Genomic DNA, 14,361 nt, shown 5'->3' with positions numbered 1-14,361 from the left:
TGTGGTTTTTAGAGAATAATACTTTGCACGTACACTCTGAAGTTCCAGCTTTGGCTCCGACTTGTCCTAAAAACCACTTTGTTGGGTTTGATCTGATACGGGTTACCATCTGACAGCTCTTGTCCCTCTAAGAAACTCGTTTCCAAATTCTCTGTTACAAAAGCTTGATCAAAAGATAAAACTTGAACTAATAAGATGAATAATTTACCAAGATGAAAGAAAAATGGAACGGGGCAAAGCTATGAGCCTGAGGCACTGATGTGTTCCCAACAGTCTGTCTTGTCTGTGGTGACTCTTGCTGACCGAAGTGTCTGTTGTTACTGCTTCTATAACTGAAAATGAGGCCGTTTACAACCTGAAAATAAGATTTGTCAAGGCTTATGGAGCCATTGAGGTTGGTTAAACCTTCAAGATCATCTCGTCCAACCCACCAGCACTGTGTGTGCACTGACCATGTCCCTCCGTGCCACGTCCCTGTGGTTCCTGAGCACCTCCTGGGCTGACCCCACCAGTGCTCTGTGCAGCCCATGCCAGTGCATCACTGCTGTTCCACAGAAGTCTTTCCTGATGTCCAACCTGAACACAGCAGCTCAGTTAAATGCTCAACCTGACATGAGCACGTTTTCACTTCTTGCACAGTGCGTTCTGCCAGCTCCTGAATGCTGTGTGCTTCCTGTTCTTCAGGTGACTGCGATGTGAGACAACACGCATCGTGGGTGCACTGGGAAAATCTATGAACCCGCTTCTTGAAGGCAGGAGCTGCAGCACTGAGCAAAGAGCAGCCGGCTGTGCCACCGCCGCTCAGCACCGTGCCCGTCCTGCACACACCCAGCTGCCAGGTACATTGCTGCCTCTTGCTTTGGGCTGTCCCAGGCACTTGCTTCCGTGCTGCCAGCCCGGACAGCAGTGTCAGTGCTGCCAAGAGCAGTGCCACGCAAATGGGAGCATAACTGGGATATATCAAGTACATAACCTATGGAATGATTGTCTGGATTTGTTTATATGGAGACTGCAGCGGTCTGGGCTGAGTTAGATCACAGTATCATACAATGGCCTGGGTTGAAAAGGACCACGATGCTCATCCAGTTCCAACCCCCTGCTGTGTGCAGGTCACCAACCAGCAGCCCAGGCTGCCCAGAGCCACATCCAGCCTGGCCTCAAATGCCTGCAGGGATGGGCATCCACAGCCTCCTTGGGCAACCTGTTCCAGTGCCTCACCATCCTCTGAGTGAAAAATGTTGGATGGAGTCTTGTGGTAGTACCCACAGTGTATACCCAGCCACCTCTAGGGTGCAAAGCTAAGTTTGAAAGGCATGGCTAACCGGCCCTAGAGTTTGTGTTTCTAGTACTTCAACCACAGAGCTATAAATTGCTCTGAATAACCATCTTCAGTACAGCTACGCTCGAGGAGACTGCATTTATGGCTGTTCTCTGGTAGCAGTAGGGAGCCAACAGTTTAACAGCATGTTTGGCCTCCTGTTTGGCACTTGGCTGTGGGATCGTGGGCACACCTGCAATCCAGCAGGTTCTCAGCAGGGTGGGAGCTGCCAGAGCTCAGCACAGGCTGCCTAGCAAAGTGTCTGAGGGCACTTGGTGTCCATGAGATGCATCGGGAGGCTTGGGAAGGGGAGGGGGGAGATGTCACAGCTGTTCTTTTGAGGGGCTGTGGAGAAGGTGAAGTATAACATCTTGGGAGTGAGAGGATGAGAAGAACACACTGCAAACAAGAGGTTTTTATGAGCTGTGAGGGGGGAATTCTGGGCTGTGAAGATGGATGTTGGAACATGGGCCCTAGTGGTGGTGGCACCTCTATCTCAAATATACTGAAACCAGTTAAAGCACCATTGGTAGCAAAATCAAGTACATAAATGTAGAATTAATTTCAAATTTATTTTCTCTCCACTGGAATGCTCGTGCATTATGAGATTCAGTAGACATGTTCTTGATCTATGTAAGTTTTAATTTATTGTTTTTATCCACCCGTGGAGGTTGGTGGCCCTGCATGCGGCAGGGGGGTTGGAGATTCATGATCCTTGAGGTCCCTTCCAACCCTGGCCGTTCTGTGATTCTGTGATTTCTTTAACATTTGTGATTATAACATAATACTGGTTTGGAATGATTTGTCCGGTGAGCTTCAAAGACTTGAACTTCAGTATTTTCTTGTGAAACAACAGACTGGATTAACAAGCATGCACTGTGTAAGGATTACACTTGTTCTGGTTGAAGGGATCTTTCAAAAATACTTGAAAAACAGGAAAATGTGCTTGGAGATGTGGAGACGTGTTGGAGTAAGGTAGGCCATTTCTTAATTGTAAGAAAATGTGAAGCTGACTTAATAAAATACAAGAGGTGGCAGGGAAACCTGCAGCATTTGCCAAATGCGGTCACTTGAGTTGGATGTGTGTCTCATTCATGCTTCTGAGCTGGTAAACAGATTCTCTTCTGTCAGTAGAAGTTGTCGGATGCCTTGCTGAATTCAGCCCCACGGAGGGAGGCAGGTGGGATGCACTGTGATAGGTATCTGGAGTTCTGAGCATTCCTGGAGTTAAGGGGACATCATTGGAATGAGGCTTCTTCAGGGGCGTTTCTCATAGACGTATGGCTGAGTTGCTTTGTGTATGTGCTTTGTTGCCTATTTAACTTCTGCAGTTCATGCATTTTAGCTCAAGATGTGCGCTCTGGGAGATGACAGGAGATGGCTCACTGGCCCAGCAGCCTGATGGGGCCCTGCTGAGGAAATCCCATGTCCTCTCACTTCTTTCTAAATTGCACAGTGTTAAGTGATTTGTGATTCCAGTGCGAGGAGCTCTGCTGTTACCCTGGATTGCTTGCAAGTGAAGCAAACTTAACACTCTTCTTATTGCTGCCACGTAGAGAGCTGCTGTGTGAGATGTGCCACAGGTTCAGCGTGTGACTTTGCAGCAGTTATTTAAGCCTCGCTGTCCTTCAGATGCTTCACAAAGACAACTGTATCAGATCTCAGCACAGCAGCAGTTTGCTTCTGCTTCCAGGGGTGGTGAGTGGGATCAGATGTATAAATGACAGAGATCATGCCAGTTAAATGCTCTCCAAGCATTTTTTACTTGAACAAATTGTTAGCTTTAGCCTGGCGACTGTGTACAAATATCACTGGATAACCCAGCTGTAGTTGCATTGTGTTCTGTTATCACAGAGCAGTCTGAGCAGCTCAGGCATGCAGAAACTTTCAGTGATGAGCTTTGTAGTGTTGCTTGATTTATTTGCTCTGAAGCAATACGTCTGAATATGTTTTTTTCAGGTTGCTAGGCTTTTAAAGCAGCTTTGGTTCTGTATCAGGCATGTAGAAAGCTGCTCAGTTTCTGAGAACACTGTAGGGCAGCGTGCAGCAGCTCACAACCTGCCATCAGCGGTGACAGCATTTAATGCAATTTTTTAGCAAAGGAAGGGATATTTCCTTGTATTCTACTGCTTTCCTGGCTAATGAAGTTGTGTGTGCTGACTACGGTGTTTTGAAAGCAACATCAGTCTGGTGAGATGTTATTTATCCCTATGTTATTTATCCCTCTCCGCAAGGTGCCTGTGGCATCATCATATGTAGTTCACCTGCGTTCTTTGCAGTCCTAATACAAGATAGAAGGCATCACAGCAATTACAGAATCACAGAATGACCCGGGCTGGAAGGGACCTCAAGGACCACGAATCCCCAACCCCCTGCCACATGCAGGGTCGCCACCCTCCCCATTTAGTATCAGCCCAGGCTGCCCAGGGCTCCATCCAACCTGGCCTTGAACACCTCCAGGGATGGACGGGGCATCACAGCCTCTCTGGGCAGCTGTTCCAGCACCTCACCACTCTCGTAGTAAAGAACTTCTCCCTGACAGCCAACCTAAATCTTCCCTCCCTCAACTTAAAACTATTTCCCCTTGTCCTGTAGTTATCTACCCTTCCAAAGAGTTGACTCCCCTCCTGTGATCACCTCCAGCCTTCTTTTCTCCAGGCTGAACAAGCCCAGCTCCTCAGCCTGTCTTCATAGGGGAGGTGCTCCAGTTCCCTGATCATCTATGTGGCTCCTCTGGATCCTCTCCAACAGCTCTGTCTTTCTTGTACTGGGGGCTCCAGACCTGGACACAGCACTGCAGATGGGGCCTCAACAAGGGCAGAGTAGAGAGGGACAATCACCTCCCTGTCCCTGCTGACCACCCCAATTAATTTGAAAAACTATGTGGAGAGAACGTATTTTTTTCTAGAAAGATTGTATAGGAGTCCTATGGAATCTGAACTAGATGACTTTCTTAGAGGAAAATGTTAAAGCTGAATGTCTGAAGGAGTTGGGTCTATACTTTATGATAGTATTTGGCTCTAAGCAGCCAGACTGGCTGCGTGTGGGTCTGCAACCAAGCCCTTTGCAGGTTGTGATAACCATAATGCACTGATACTGTGTGGTATGGCTGTGGCTTTAAGCTGGGAATGAAAACAACTGATGTTAAAGTCAGACCAACGTTTTACCAGTATTAAAAAGGAATAAAATCTACTAGGAGTTACAAACAGATTAAGAAAAGCTTGAGTATATTATAGCCCAAATAATCCTGTAGTTGTCATAAAAATGGATGTTGCAAGATTGCAGTGAGGCTTCCTTAGTGCCTTGGTGCTGAGCTCCAGCAAGCAGGTATGAAATCAATGCGGAGGAGGATTTTTTTAATTCATGACACATTGCTGCACGTGGGATTCATGGTTGCCATCAGAAAGGTAATTTTCCTTGATGGCTGTGCTAAGCTACAGATTGTGAGATGGAAAGTGTTGCATTGAATTAGCATACTGCCAACATGCCTTTGTGTCTCACAACTTCTATCCCCTAAATAGCTGTTTAGCTATCCTAAATGTCAGAAGCAAAAAAACTGGACCTTTCAAGGTTATAGCTCTTCCTGCTCGGGTAATGCAATTCAGAAGAGCCTACACACAACAAATCAAAGCCTGTGAAGCGATTTGTGGCTTCATGCTTCTACAGTTTTGAAAAAGTACATATAGATTTCCATTGTTCCATTCCAAAGAGCCCTTGAAGTATGTCAGGTATTTATAGCTTTGGATGTCTCACTTGTACATGCTGGAGTTAATGACTCACACCTTTTCCAAACAATTGAAGTGCTTCCTGAATGGCAGAAAAAACATTCCTTCCTCTGCTCAAGCACTGATTCACGTTCTGATTCACATTTGTTTGTTGTCGTGTGGCAAACACCATTTGGCATGTTTACTCCTAGGTCTTAATTACCCTGCAGGAGTACTTTTCTCTTCATAGATCTTATTTCCTTTCCTCTTCTCAGCTGTGTCATGAGACAGCACCTAAATTAATCCCAAAATAGAAGCCTCCTTCATCCTTCCATCTTCCCTCCTCTCCCCAGCTGTGTGCTTCTGCTGCTTCCCTTCTCACCAGCACCTGTGGGCCCTCCTCTAAACTCAGTGTGCTTGAGCAGCAAGAATTAAACCCAGGGAAGGACAAAGATTTTGGCAGTAAGTATGCAGTCCTGACTGGCTTGTTGAGGAGTCCTGCTCACAAGCATCGATACCAGCACAAAGGAGGGACACAGCATACGTACAGCTGTCAAGAAATGGACCTCAGGAAAGCTGGGAATGTGTTGGTGGTGCTTTGTTAGCTGAGTGACTGCTTACCCTAGTGAACTTAACCATGCAGAAGACTGTCAGCATCACCGAGGTGGCCAAGAGGCGGTGAGAAAGGTAAGCAGTATGTTGCCTTTGTCTCCTGAGCCATCAGCTCTATGTTCTCATCAGCGTTACACGATTCCTTGCCCCCTCATTTGTGCAGAAATGAATTCATGGGGCTACAGAGGAGAGCAGACATTGAATGTTGTGTGCTTGGGGTGTGGGGCTGTAAGGGCTCATTTCACTGCTCATCCTGTCATCAGACCCTGGGGAGCAAACCTGCAGAGCATTTGGAGGGTTGGGTGGAGAGACAGCAGCAGTCTAATTAAGTGTGTCACGAAAGAAAGCATTATTTACCTATTGGGCTGTGCTGGTGTGTCTCTGCTTTTATGCAGGTCAACAAAACGTTGGAGACATTAAGTCAGTAATTTGTTGTTTAAAAGGACAACTAAACATTTGTAGGCTTACTGTGGCTTTTGTGACAAAAGTAGGATGTGGTTAAAGCAGAGTTATTTCCAGCAGTGATGCTCAGTGAAACAGCGTGCTTTGAATGTGAAGCTGTGTGCTGCTGTTGTCTGCCCTGTGCTGAAGAGTTCGTAGCATGCGAGATCAGATCTCCCTGAGATGGCCCACTTTGCCTCAGCACTGTTTCCCAATCGCTCTTCATTCTGTTCATTCCTCTGCCCCTTATTTACACCTCTTCCTGTTTTCCCCCTCATTCCCAATGTACTTGAATGCAGTCTATTTGCCTCTCTTCCATTGAAATATTTCAGTGGTACTCATTTGTTTTTCCTCCCACCTCCAAATGACTCGGATTTGTTTCCCCCTTAGGTAATTTTTACTGTTGACTAATTAAAGTCACGACTTATTTCTGCTCCACGAACTCCACAAGTTAAATCTTTTCAGATTGTAGCAGGCAATCAATCCTGTAGGCAGTTTTGCAAAACAGTCTAGCAAAAACACCGGTAGGAAGCGAGCAATCTTCCCTTGCCCAAAATAAACCAATATACAACCCCAAGCTTCCCCACCACATCCCGCACAAATGTCCATCTTCACACGCAAATACAAATATTTGAAATACTACGAGATTCCTGTGGGCTCTTTAAGAGAAATGACCTTCTTTTGCTATCCTGGCTTGTAAAGAAAAAATAATTTGAAACCCAACAAGCTTCCCCTGCACTCGCCCAAGCAGACCACACAGATTGCAGCTGCGTGTCGGAAGGACAGCAGAGGGCTGTGCTGTGGGAGAGCACATGAGAGGAGCCTGGAGGGAAGCCATGTGTAGACAAGGCAGATGAGGAGCGCGACAACTGGAAGCTGGGTTGTTCTCGTCTTTCTCTGCAGCATTTTGGGAAAGAAATTGAGCTTAATACTCCTACCTTGAGGCTGTGCCTTTAGGGAGGCGTTATGTTTGCTCCCTTCTTTGCACAGAGGTTGCATTGATCATTTCACATCCACACGGTGTTAATGCAAGGAAAAACATCTGCTTTTTAACGCTGGAAAAAAACACAGGCTGAGTTTGTTATCTGTGTGTATTGCAGGTGGCGCCCCAGCTTTGTAGGTTTTGGAGGATTGAAACAGTGATCTGCCCTATTCAGAACGTTGGGAACTTTGTGCAGCAGGAGTAGGGCAAAGCATTGGCAAAACACTGGTGCTGTACCTTTTCGCTCTTTTCTATTTGTCCACTGTACAAAAGAAACCCAGATCTTGTCAAATAAACTGGTTGTCATCTGTCTGCAAAAGCTGCCTCTCTCCTAGCTGCCCTGTCTTTCAGATTTTAATCACCTTTGTGGTATTTGGAGAGGTTCCTTTTCCACAAGGGAAGTAGTGACTTGTTGCAGTGGATGGATCGTCTCTCAGGTTTCACATTAGCAAGGAAAATCAGAATAAAAGCCTGTCTGCTTACCCTCAGACTCTCACAGGTTTTGTCTGTGAAACAGCTAAATAACCTTGCCAAGGTGCTTTATTTTGATATGCCCAATATCATGTTAACCAAGCAAATTAGGCTCGGATGACAAATATGTCTTGATGCGATGCACTGCAACAACAGTGTGTTGGTAACTTTGCATTTTTCTTGTTTCCTTCCTGGGTTGTTATACATGTGTGCAATAAGAACGGGTTGTCCAATTTACATCCAGCTGTTTTCCATTTGCACGCCAGTCCAGCTGAGCAGAGATGGGCTTGGTGAATTTGTTTTCCTCTTGACTCATTGCAAACTCACACTCCAGTCGTTCTAGTTAAATAGATCAGGGGTACCAGGGAAAGAAAGGAAAGGAGAGACAACTTCTTAATGTGTGTACAAGGGACAACCTGCTGTCGGGTATGTGGTCTGTGAATGGAACAAATGTTCTTCAGGTGCATTACGTGGTAAATAAGCTGGGATGATTCCAAACATACCCATCTTCTTCCTTAGCTTAGAGCAGCGCTCGCAGGAATGTGTGCTTAGACCAACAGCATAACTGATTGTGTTTGATATCCACACACAAATGTAAATAATCTTCCATAAAATCAGACAGGTTATCCAATAGATGACACAGAAACGGATCTGGTGTCTACTCAGATAAAACTTTCATGATGTAGAGTTTTGTTTATGGACTTGTGGGGAAATGGAGGTGCTTAGGCCACTGGGAAATGTTAAATGTTGGGTTGGAAAGATAAGAATTGGGTGGGGATACAAGTCTGTCTGTTTGTATTTGGAAAAGGTGGACAGAAGCTTTTGCAGTGGTAAACGTTGATTCTGTGACCAAAATGATTCACAAGGAAGCATTCATTTCCTGAGCTACTTTTCCCCACAAGAGGTGAAGACTCAGAGGGATGCTCCCTTCCACCAAAAGAACCAGTTTCAAGCTTCTTACGTAGGTGGCAAATCTGCACCTTAAAGAAGTGTTCTCATGTTGCACTGCTTTCTGTCCCTCATTCCTTATGGAAGTGCTGCTTTGGCTGGATTGGCACATTGTGCTTTTGGCTCTTCTGTCTGTGCTAATTGGCATTTCATCTTGCCGTGGGCTACTGAGGTCCCAGCGTTCTTTTGCTGCACTAAATAATTCAGACTATGTGTGCACTGAGCACTTGCTCCAGTGACTAAGCAGGATGTTTTGGGGACAGAATAATATGCATTTTGCTGTGTGCTCATAAAAAGTTGCTACTGGGACAGATAGGGACATTAAAGATTGTATCCTTTTGTTCCTTGTTTGAGTCCTTACTGTTCTCTGCAAAATTAACCTTTTACAGCTGTGGTGTGCAAAACCATTGTGGATGCCCCATCCCTGCAGGCATTTGAGGCCAGGCTGGATGTGGCTCTGGGCAGCCTGGTCTGCTGGTTGGCGACCCTGCACGTAGCAGGGGATTGGAACTGGATGAACACTGTGGTCCTTTGCAACCCAGGCCCTTCCATGGTTCTGTGATTCTATGATGGTTCTATGAAAGCACTATCTTGTTCTCTTGATGAGATCTCTCTCATTGGGTGTTTTTCACTGGGGTTAACGTGAAGACCTCAGTTTTATAAGGATGCCTTGCTGAAGGGAAGAAAGTATTAGTCAGCCTCAAGGTTTATTTGTAGAGGTCTGAATTCAGGAAATGGCATTGTTACGCAAGGCTTGAAGCAGCTGGAAGAAAGGAGATGGATATGCGATGGCCTGGAAGGGAAGCTGGGCTGGGAGGTTTCTTAGCTCAGGCACTGCTCGTTGTACTCTGCTGAGCAACTTGCTGTGAAAGTTCATTTCTTCCTTAGGAACAGAACAGGGATTCAGGATCAGAAGGAAAGCGTTGGTGTATGTAGACTGAAGATGCTTTTATTCTTTGTGCAGAAGTTTCTTCCGTTCCTTCAGGAGATCTGGGCATGCTTGACTCCTGACGTTTCTTTCCAGGGACTCATTACAACGAATGCACAAGTACTATCAGATCATTCTTATTCAGCTACATGATTAACAAAATGGAAAGATGGAGTGATTAAGCAATGAAACTGTAGCTGTCCCTTGGGAGCACCTCAGCAGTTGTGCCTCAGCAGTTCCTACCTGATTCCAGCTCTGCCTTCAGAGGCGGAAGCAGCACCAAGTGTTTCTGTACAGATGGAAAGGCTCTGACGTCTGCAGTTTACATTATGTTTTAAGTTAAAATCACAGAACTTAAAAGATAATACATATTTAATGACTTCTAGTGCTGTGTACAGTAACTTAGCATCAGAAAAAGTAGAAAACATCGAGGTTTTGTATGCTTGGAGCCACAAACTGCATTGCAAAATACCACATGAAGTCTCAGTGTAAAAGATCCAGATGCGGGTTGTTGGTGACTGAATGAAGGAGCTAGCTAATGAAATGTAGCATTTAAAGTACCTGAAAACTTGTATGGCAGAACGCTCCAAGCCACTTTGCAGACATGCATTCTGATCAGTGCAAGCCAGGAAGGTGACACATTGAGTGCCCTGCTGTGTGCCTGTGTGCTCCTCCATGTAAGTGTATCTGGTGTGTTTACTCACTGCTTGCATATGGCACAAAAGAGTTAGCATATGCAGCCCATTACTTTGTGCTAGGAAGTGCCCAATAGGTCCACATTGTAAGATTTTACATGGGAAGTTTTGTCAAGGCATGTGCAAAAACAAACCAGTGTGCAAAAACAAACCAGTGTGCATGTGTAATTTTGAGGTCAGTAAAAGCGTAGGAAATACTGCTCTGGGAAATTCAGAATAACATACTCGTGATGTAATTTTTACATCAAGTATTTTTTACTCAAGTATGAGCCTTAGAAGTGTTACTGTAGATCATCTGTAACTTGCTGGAATCTACATAACAGATATTTGAAGATAAAAATCTGTGGGAATAAAACCAACCAGGTAAATACTGCTTGGGTAAGGAAGCTAACTAATAAGGGCATTTGGGAACTGGCACTCCAAGAAGAGCAAGAATATTTTTCACCCACTTGAGCTTCATTGTTACTAAATAATACTTCATTTTCTACTGTTCCCATTTAGAAGTGTGTGTATGTTTCCTTTGGCAGGTGGGGTCAGTAGAAACTCGGGATGGTTTGGTTGCTTTGCAGGAGCTGGAGCTGCTAGAGAAGATGGGGATTTCTGTTAGAACAGCTGATCGTAATGCTCTCGTTGGAGATGGAACAGCTTTCAAAAATCATATTACTTCTGACAGCTAGAAAAAGTGTTTCTGTGTGGAAAAAGCATTTGTGTGTTGAGGCAGAAGTGTGCTGTGAGCTGAGTGCTTGTTCAGATAAATGATGTGATAGAGGGCTGGCTTTGACCTTAGCAAATCCTGACTCTGGGTTGCTTGCTGTTAGTTGGCCTGATTCAGGTAGGTTAAAGTGGATACTTTCTGGTTACAAAAGAATATGTGAGAAGATGCAGCCTATTCCTGATTCCTCCTGTCCTGCTGGAAGACAGTATGCAGTGCAAAAATGCAGTTACACGCTGCTTGTTTCCAGGAAGGCCCCATGCACTACTCGTATAATGTAAAAGTATTGCAATTGTACTGTGAGTTTCTTGGGCTAGCTGTATTGAATTTTTGATACAGTGCATACAAGGATTAAAATATTTCTGTACATACATGCTGTGATGTACTTTGGCACTAAAGCATCTGATTTTTTGCTGTGTTAAGGAGCAACGTGTGTTCTGGAGCTCCTATTTCTTGGCTGTGCTGCTGTATTCTAGTAGGGGCTTTACAAAGCTGTGTAGCCATTCCAGATGAGATCGTTTTTCTTCTAGGAGTTCAAAATGAGAAAGACTGGAGATAAGCTACCAAACTGCACTGTTTCTATATAGTAATTATCTTGCTTTAAACTCACACCTTTCCATAAAACCATGCTATGCAAGTTCTTCCTCTCTGATGCTATGTGCTGCCTGTGGCAGAGAACAGAAAGCTGCCCGGGTCCCCAGGGCTTTATTCTGCCATTTTGCTGACCAACATTTCAATCAGTGGAGGCTTTAAAAGGTTGTTTTAGCAATGGAATGGTGACAAAAAAAATAATTAAAAAAAAGGTCAAACAAAAACAAGCAAACAAAACACACCGAAACCCCTCTGTGATCACCGTTCTTTTGGTGGTCTTGAAGAGTAAGCATGAACTGTGGTAAGGGATTTCTAATTATCCCTTCTTGTTTTATTTGATGCCTTTTCTGTTTCATGATCATTAAGTGCCACCCCCCCCACCACACACACACACACACACTTGCAGCCCCCAAATGGTTTCAGATAACCGTAGCAGTCAGATTCTGCTTGTGCTGTTTGTAAGGCTTCTGTAGAAGGCAAATATTAGAATGATAAGAGGACAGAACAAATGTCAGCTCCATTTGTCTCCAGAAAGGCAGCACTGTTCTATGTTTCACTGCGTGTAATATGAAGGGATTTGTTTAAAGGGGGCCTTTCATAAAAAGGGAATTGCAGTTAAGGAAATTGTATGCTCTTTAGTTGCTGTTGTTTCAGAGCAATCTACACCAAAATGGTGTTTTTCGTAGCAGTGGAGCAGGCGTGGGCTCTGAAGCACATCTGCGTTCAAAGTATTTTTATCCTTCATGTTAAAGTAATGAGAGATGGGTAGCTAATGAAGGAAAGCACTGTTAACATCCAAAGGAAGGCAATGTGGATGGCCAGTGGTCTGGAGGAGAGGTTGTATGAGCAGTGGCCCTTGGTTTTTTTGAGCCCCAGTTCTGGCCATAGCTGAGGTAGGTGGGGGGTTATACCCGTGTGTGGCACAATAACTTGCCCAAATACTCTCACCAATTGCTGTGTTGCTGGTTGTGGTTGGCTCAGGGATCACCCCTGTGGCCAGGCACAGAATTGGAGGCAATCTGTTTGGTCTGTTGTGTGTTTAGTCCCAGTGAAAGTCTATGTGCTGTTATTTCCTATCACCCGTTATTTCCTATCACTCTGCATTGTACTGTCAGAGCATTCTGTGCTCAGTGTGAATTTTGCCTTAACATGTGTAGGATGTTTATATTTCATACTGTGTGCAACCAGAACGGACCTACGCGTTGTCCGTGCAGTATGTCAAGTTGAAAAGATCTTCAGCATCTGCAGTACTGAACAATTTCCAAATCTTTTGTTATAATCTTCAAGACAAGAAGTTTCCTAAGGTCCCTGATGCTTTGTTTCTAATAAGATAGTCTTTTAAAGGTGGATAACCCATTCCCCAGAAGAACATGTTGAGAATAGTTTATTGACTAATGTCTTCTGTAATGCCGTACCTCCATTTGGTCTGGAAATCTGAGTAGACATCAAATTGTTTGCTTATCTTTTGGGATAAAATTGAGTCTTCTGAATTATTGAGCATGCTCTCGTGTTCCAGACCAGACCTGAGTGGGCTCTTTGTGCTAAAAGCTACTCATTAGTAGGTAAACTGATAGCTGAATGCATTTATTATTGATGCCTTAGCGGGAATTTCCCTGTCTGAGGAAGGATGGTAGCCGATGGAAGTAGTTTGCATGGAGACGTGATGTTAGAATGTTGTGCATTTATTTCTGGGGGTGTTTGTTACCCTGTGTGTCATTACTGATAGAAGCAGCTTGAGTCTTGCCTTGCTGCCTTCACACGGTTCTTACAGGCAGGCCCTGTCCCTCCAGCTCCCTGCATCAGCCCCTTCCAGCTGCCCCTCTGGGCTCATGCCAGCACCTGGGCACACAATCAGCCAGGGCCAGGAGCTCAGGAGCAGTGATGAGGGTAGAGCCGTGGCAGCCCAAATGGAGGAAGACCAGTTGAAGATGTTGCAGAGGCACACCCGTGAAGCATTACTCATCTGCAGTATATGATTGTTAAGTTTCCGCTGCGACTGGAAGCTTCTGGTTGAAATGGATTTTAAATTAAGCCAAGTATTTGCAAAACAATAGGAGAGAGGAAAAACTGTAGCGTGAGTCATAAGCGTGGAAACTTCCACCGCTGCATCCGTCTGACTGCTGAAATCCTGGGGATTAGGTAAAAGAAAAACTGTAGTTCCCAGCGTGCCTCCTGTGTCCATTGTAGTTTGTTTATTGGGTAAAAGAAACAGTGTGGTCATCGAATCCTACTGTTAGGGCAAAAATTGGTAGTTTATAACCAGTGTTTCTAACCACGCTGCTTAGATGTTTTGCTACACAAACAAATGTGCGAGGCATTAAAAAAAAATGCAAAAAAAAAATAGCCCTGCATATTAGTGTAGAAGTTAGCAGTGTATGGAAGCCTCCCCTGCCTCGTGCTGCCATCAGTCAGCATGCAGAGCTCCATGGCAGTTAGCCCCATGTGGACCATCTCAGGAGAAGGATTCTTTGGAAATTTCAGCCTTCCAACCCGACTGAATGCTCAGAACTTGTTTTCAGGGATCAAAAAGGGTTTTCTTGGCTTGGCTTCTACTACCTAGCTGTCCCTGCTGGGCCTGGTGGACTGCTGGAAACTTGGAAGACCCTTCCATTCATAGAACTTGACACCCACTGGCATCAAGGGACAAATTCTGCAGTTCCTGCAGCAGCTGCCAGAATGTTGCTTAGTTCTTCTGTAACTCATCAAGCAGGCACTTGGGCATCTTTGAAAACGTAATTAGAAACCAAAGCAGGAGTGAAATGCTGAACTGCATCCGTCTTCCTCTTCCAAAAACGCTTGCAGTTCTACACTGAGGCATTTTCTTAAACTCTTGCATTTAACTTTGTTGCTGTTTCTTTAGAGGTTGGGCAGCGGCATTACTCACAAAAAGGACTTTGCTCTTGATTGAGAGGGTAACGCTGTGGACTTGGAATTTAACAGACTGTCTGGGAAAGCTGCT

General features: G+C 44.9%; 1 protein-coding gene across 2 annotated transcripts in view; it reads left to right on the top strand.

Moving 5' to 3' along the window:
* Positions 1-693: 693 nt before the first annotated feature.
* Positions 694-14,361, top strand: part of PEAK1 (pseudopodium enriched atypical kinase 1) — an 84,377-nt gene continuing 70,709 nt past the window's right edge. For both annotated transcript variants that reach the window (XM_042824219.1, XM_042824218.1), the window contains exon 1: positions 694-839. The gene's annotated coding sequence lies outside the window, so the exon portion shown is untranslated. The remainder of the gene's footprint in view (positions 840-14,361) is intronic.

The sequence above is a fragment of the Centrocercus urophasianus genome, unplaced genomic scaffold (genome assembly GCF_019232065.1).
Source record: "Centrocercus urophasianus isolate 14NV4802_14NV808 unplaced genomic scaffold, USGS_Curo_1.0 seq_23, whole genome shotgun sequence".
NCBI classification, from domain to species: Eukaryota; Metazoa; Chordata; class Aves; order Galliformes; family Phasianidae; genus Centrocercus; species Centrocercus urophasianus.
This window is presented reverse-complemented; position numbering and strand designations above follow the sequence as displayed.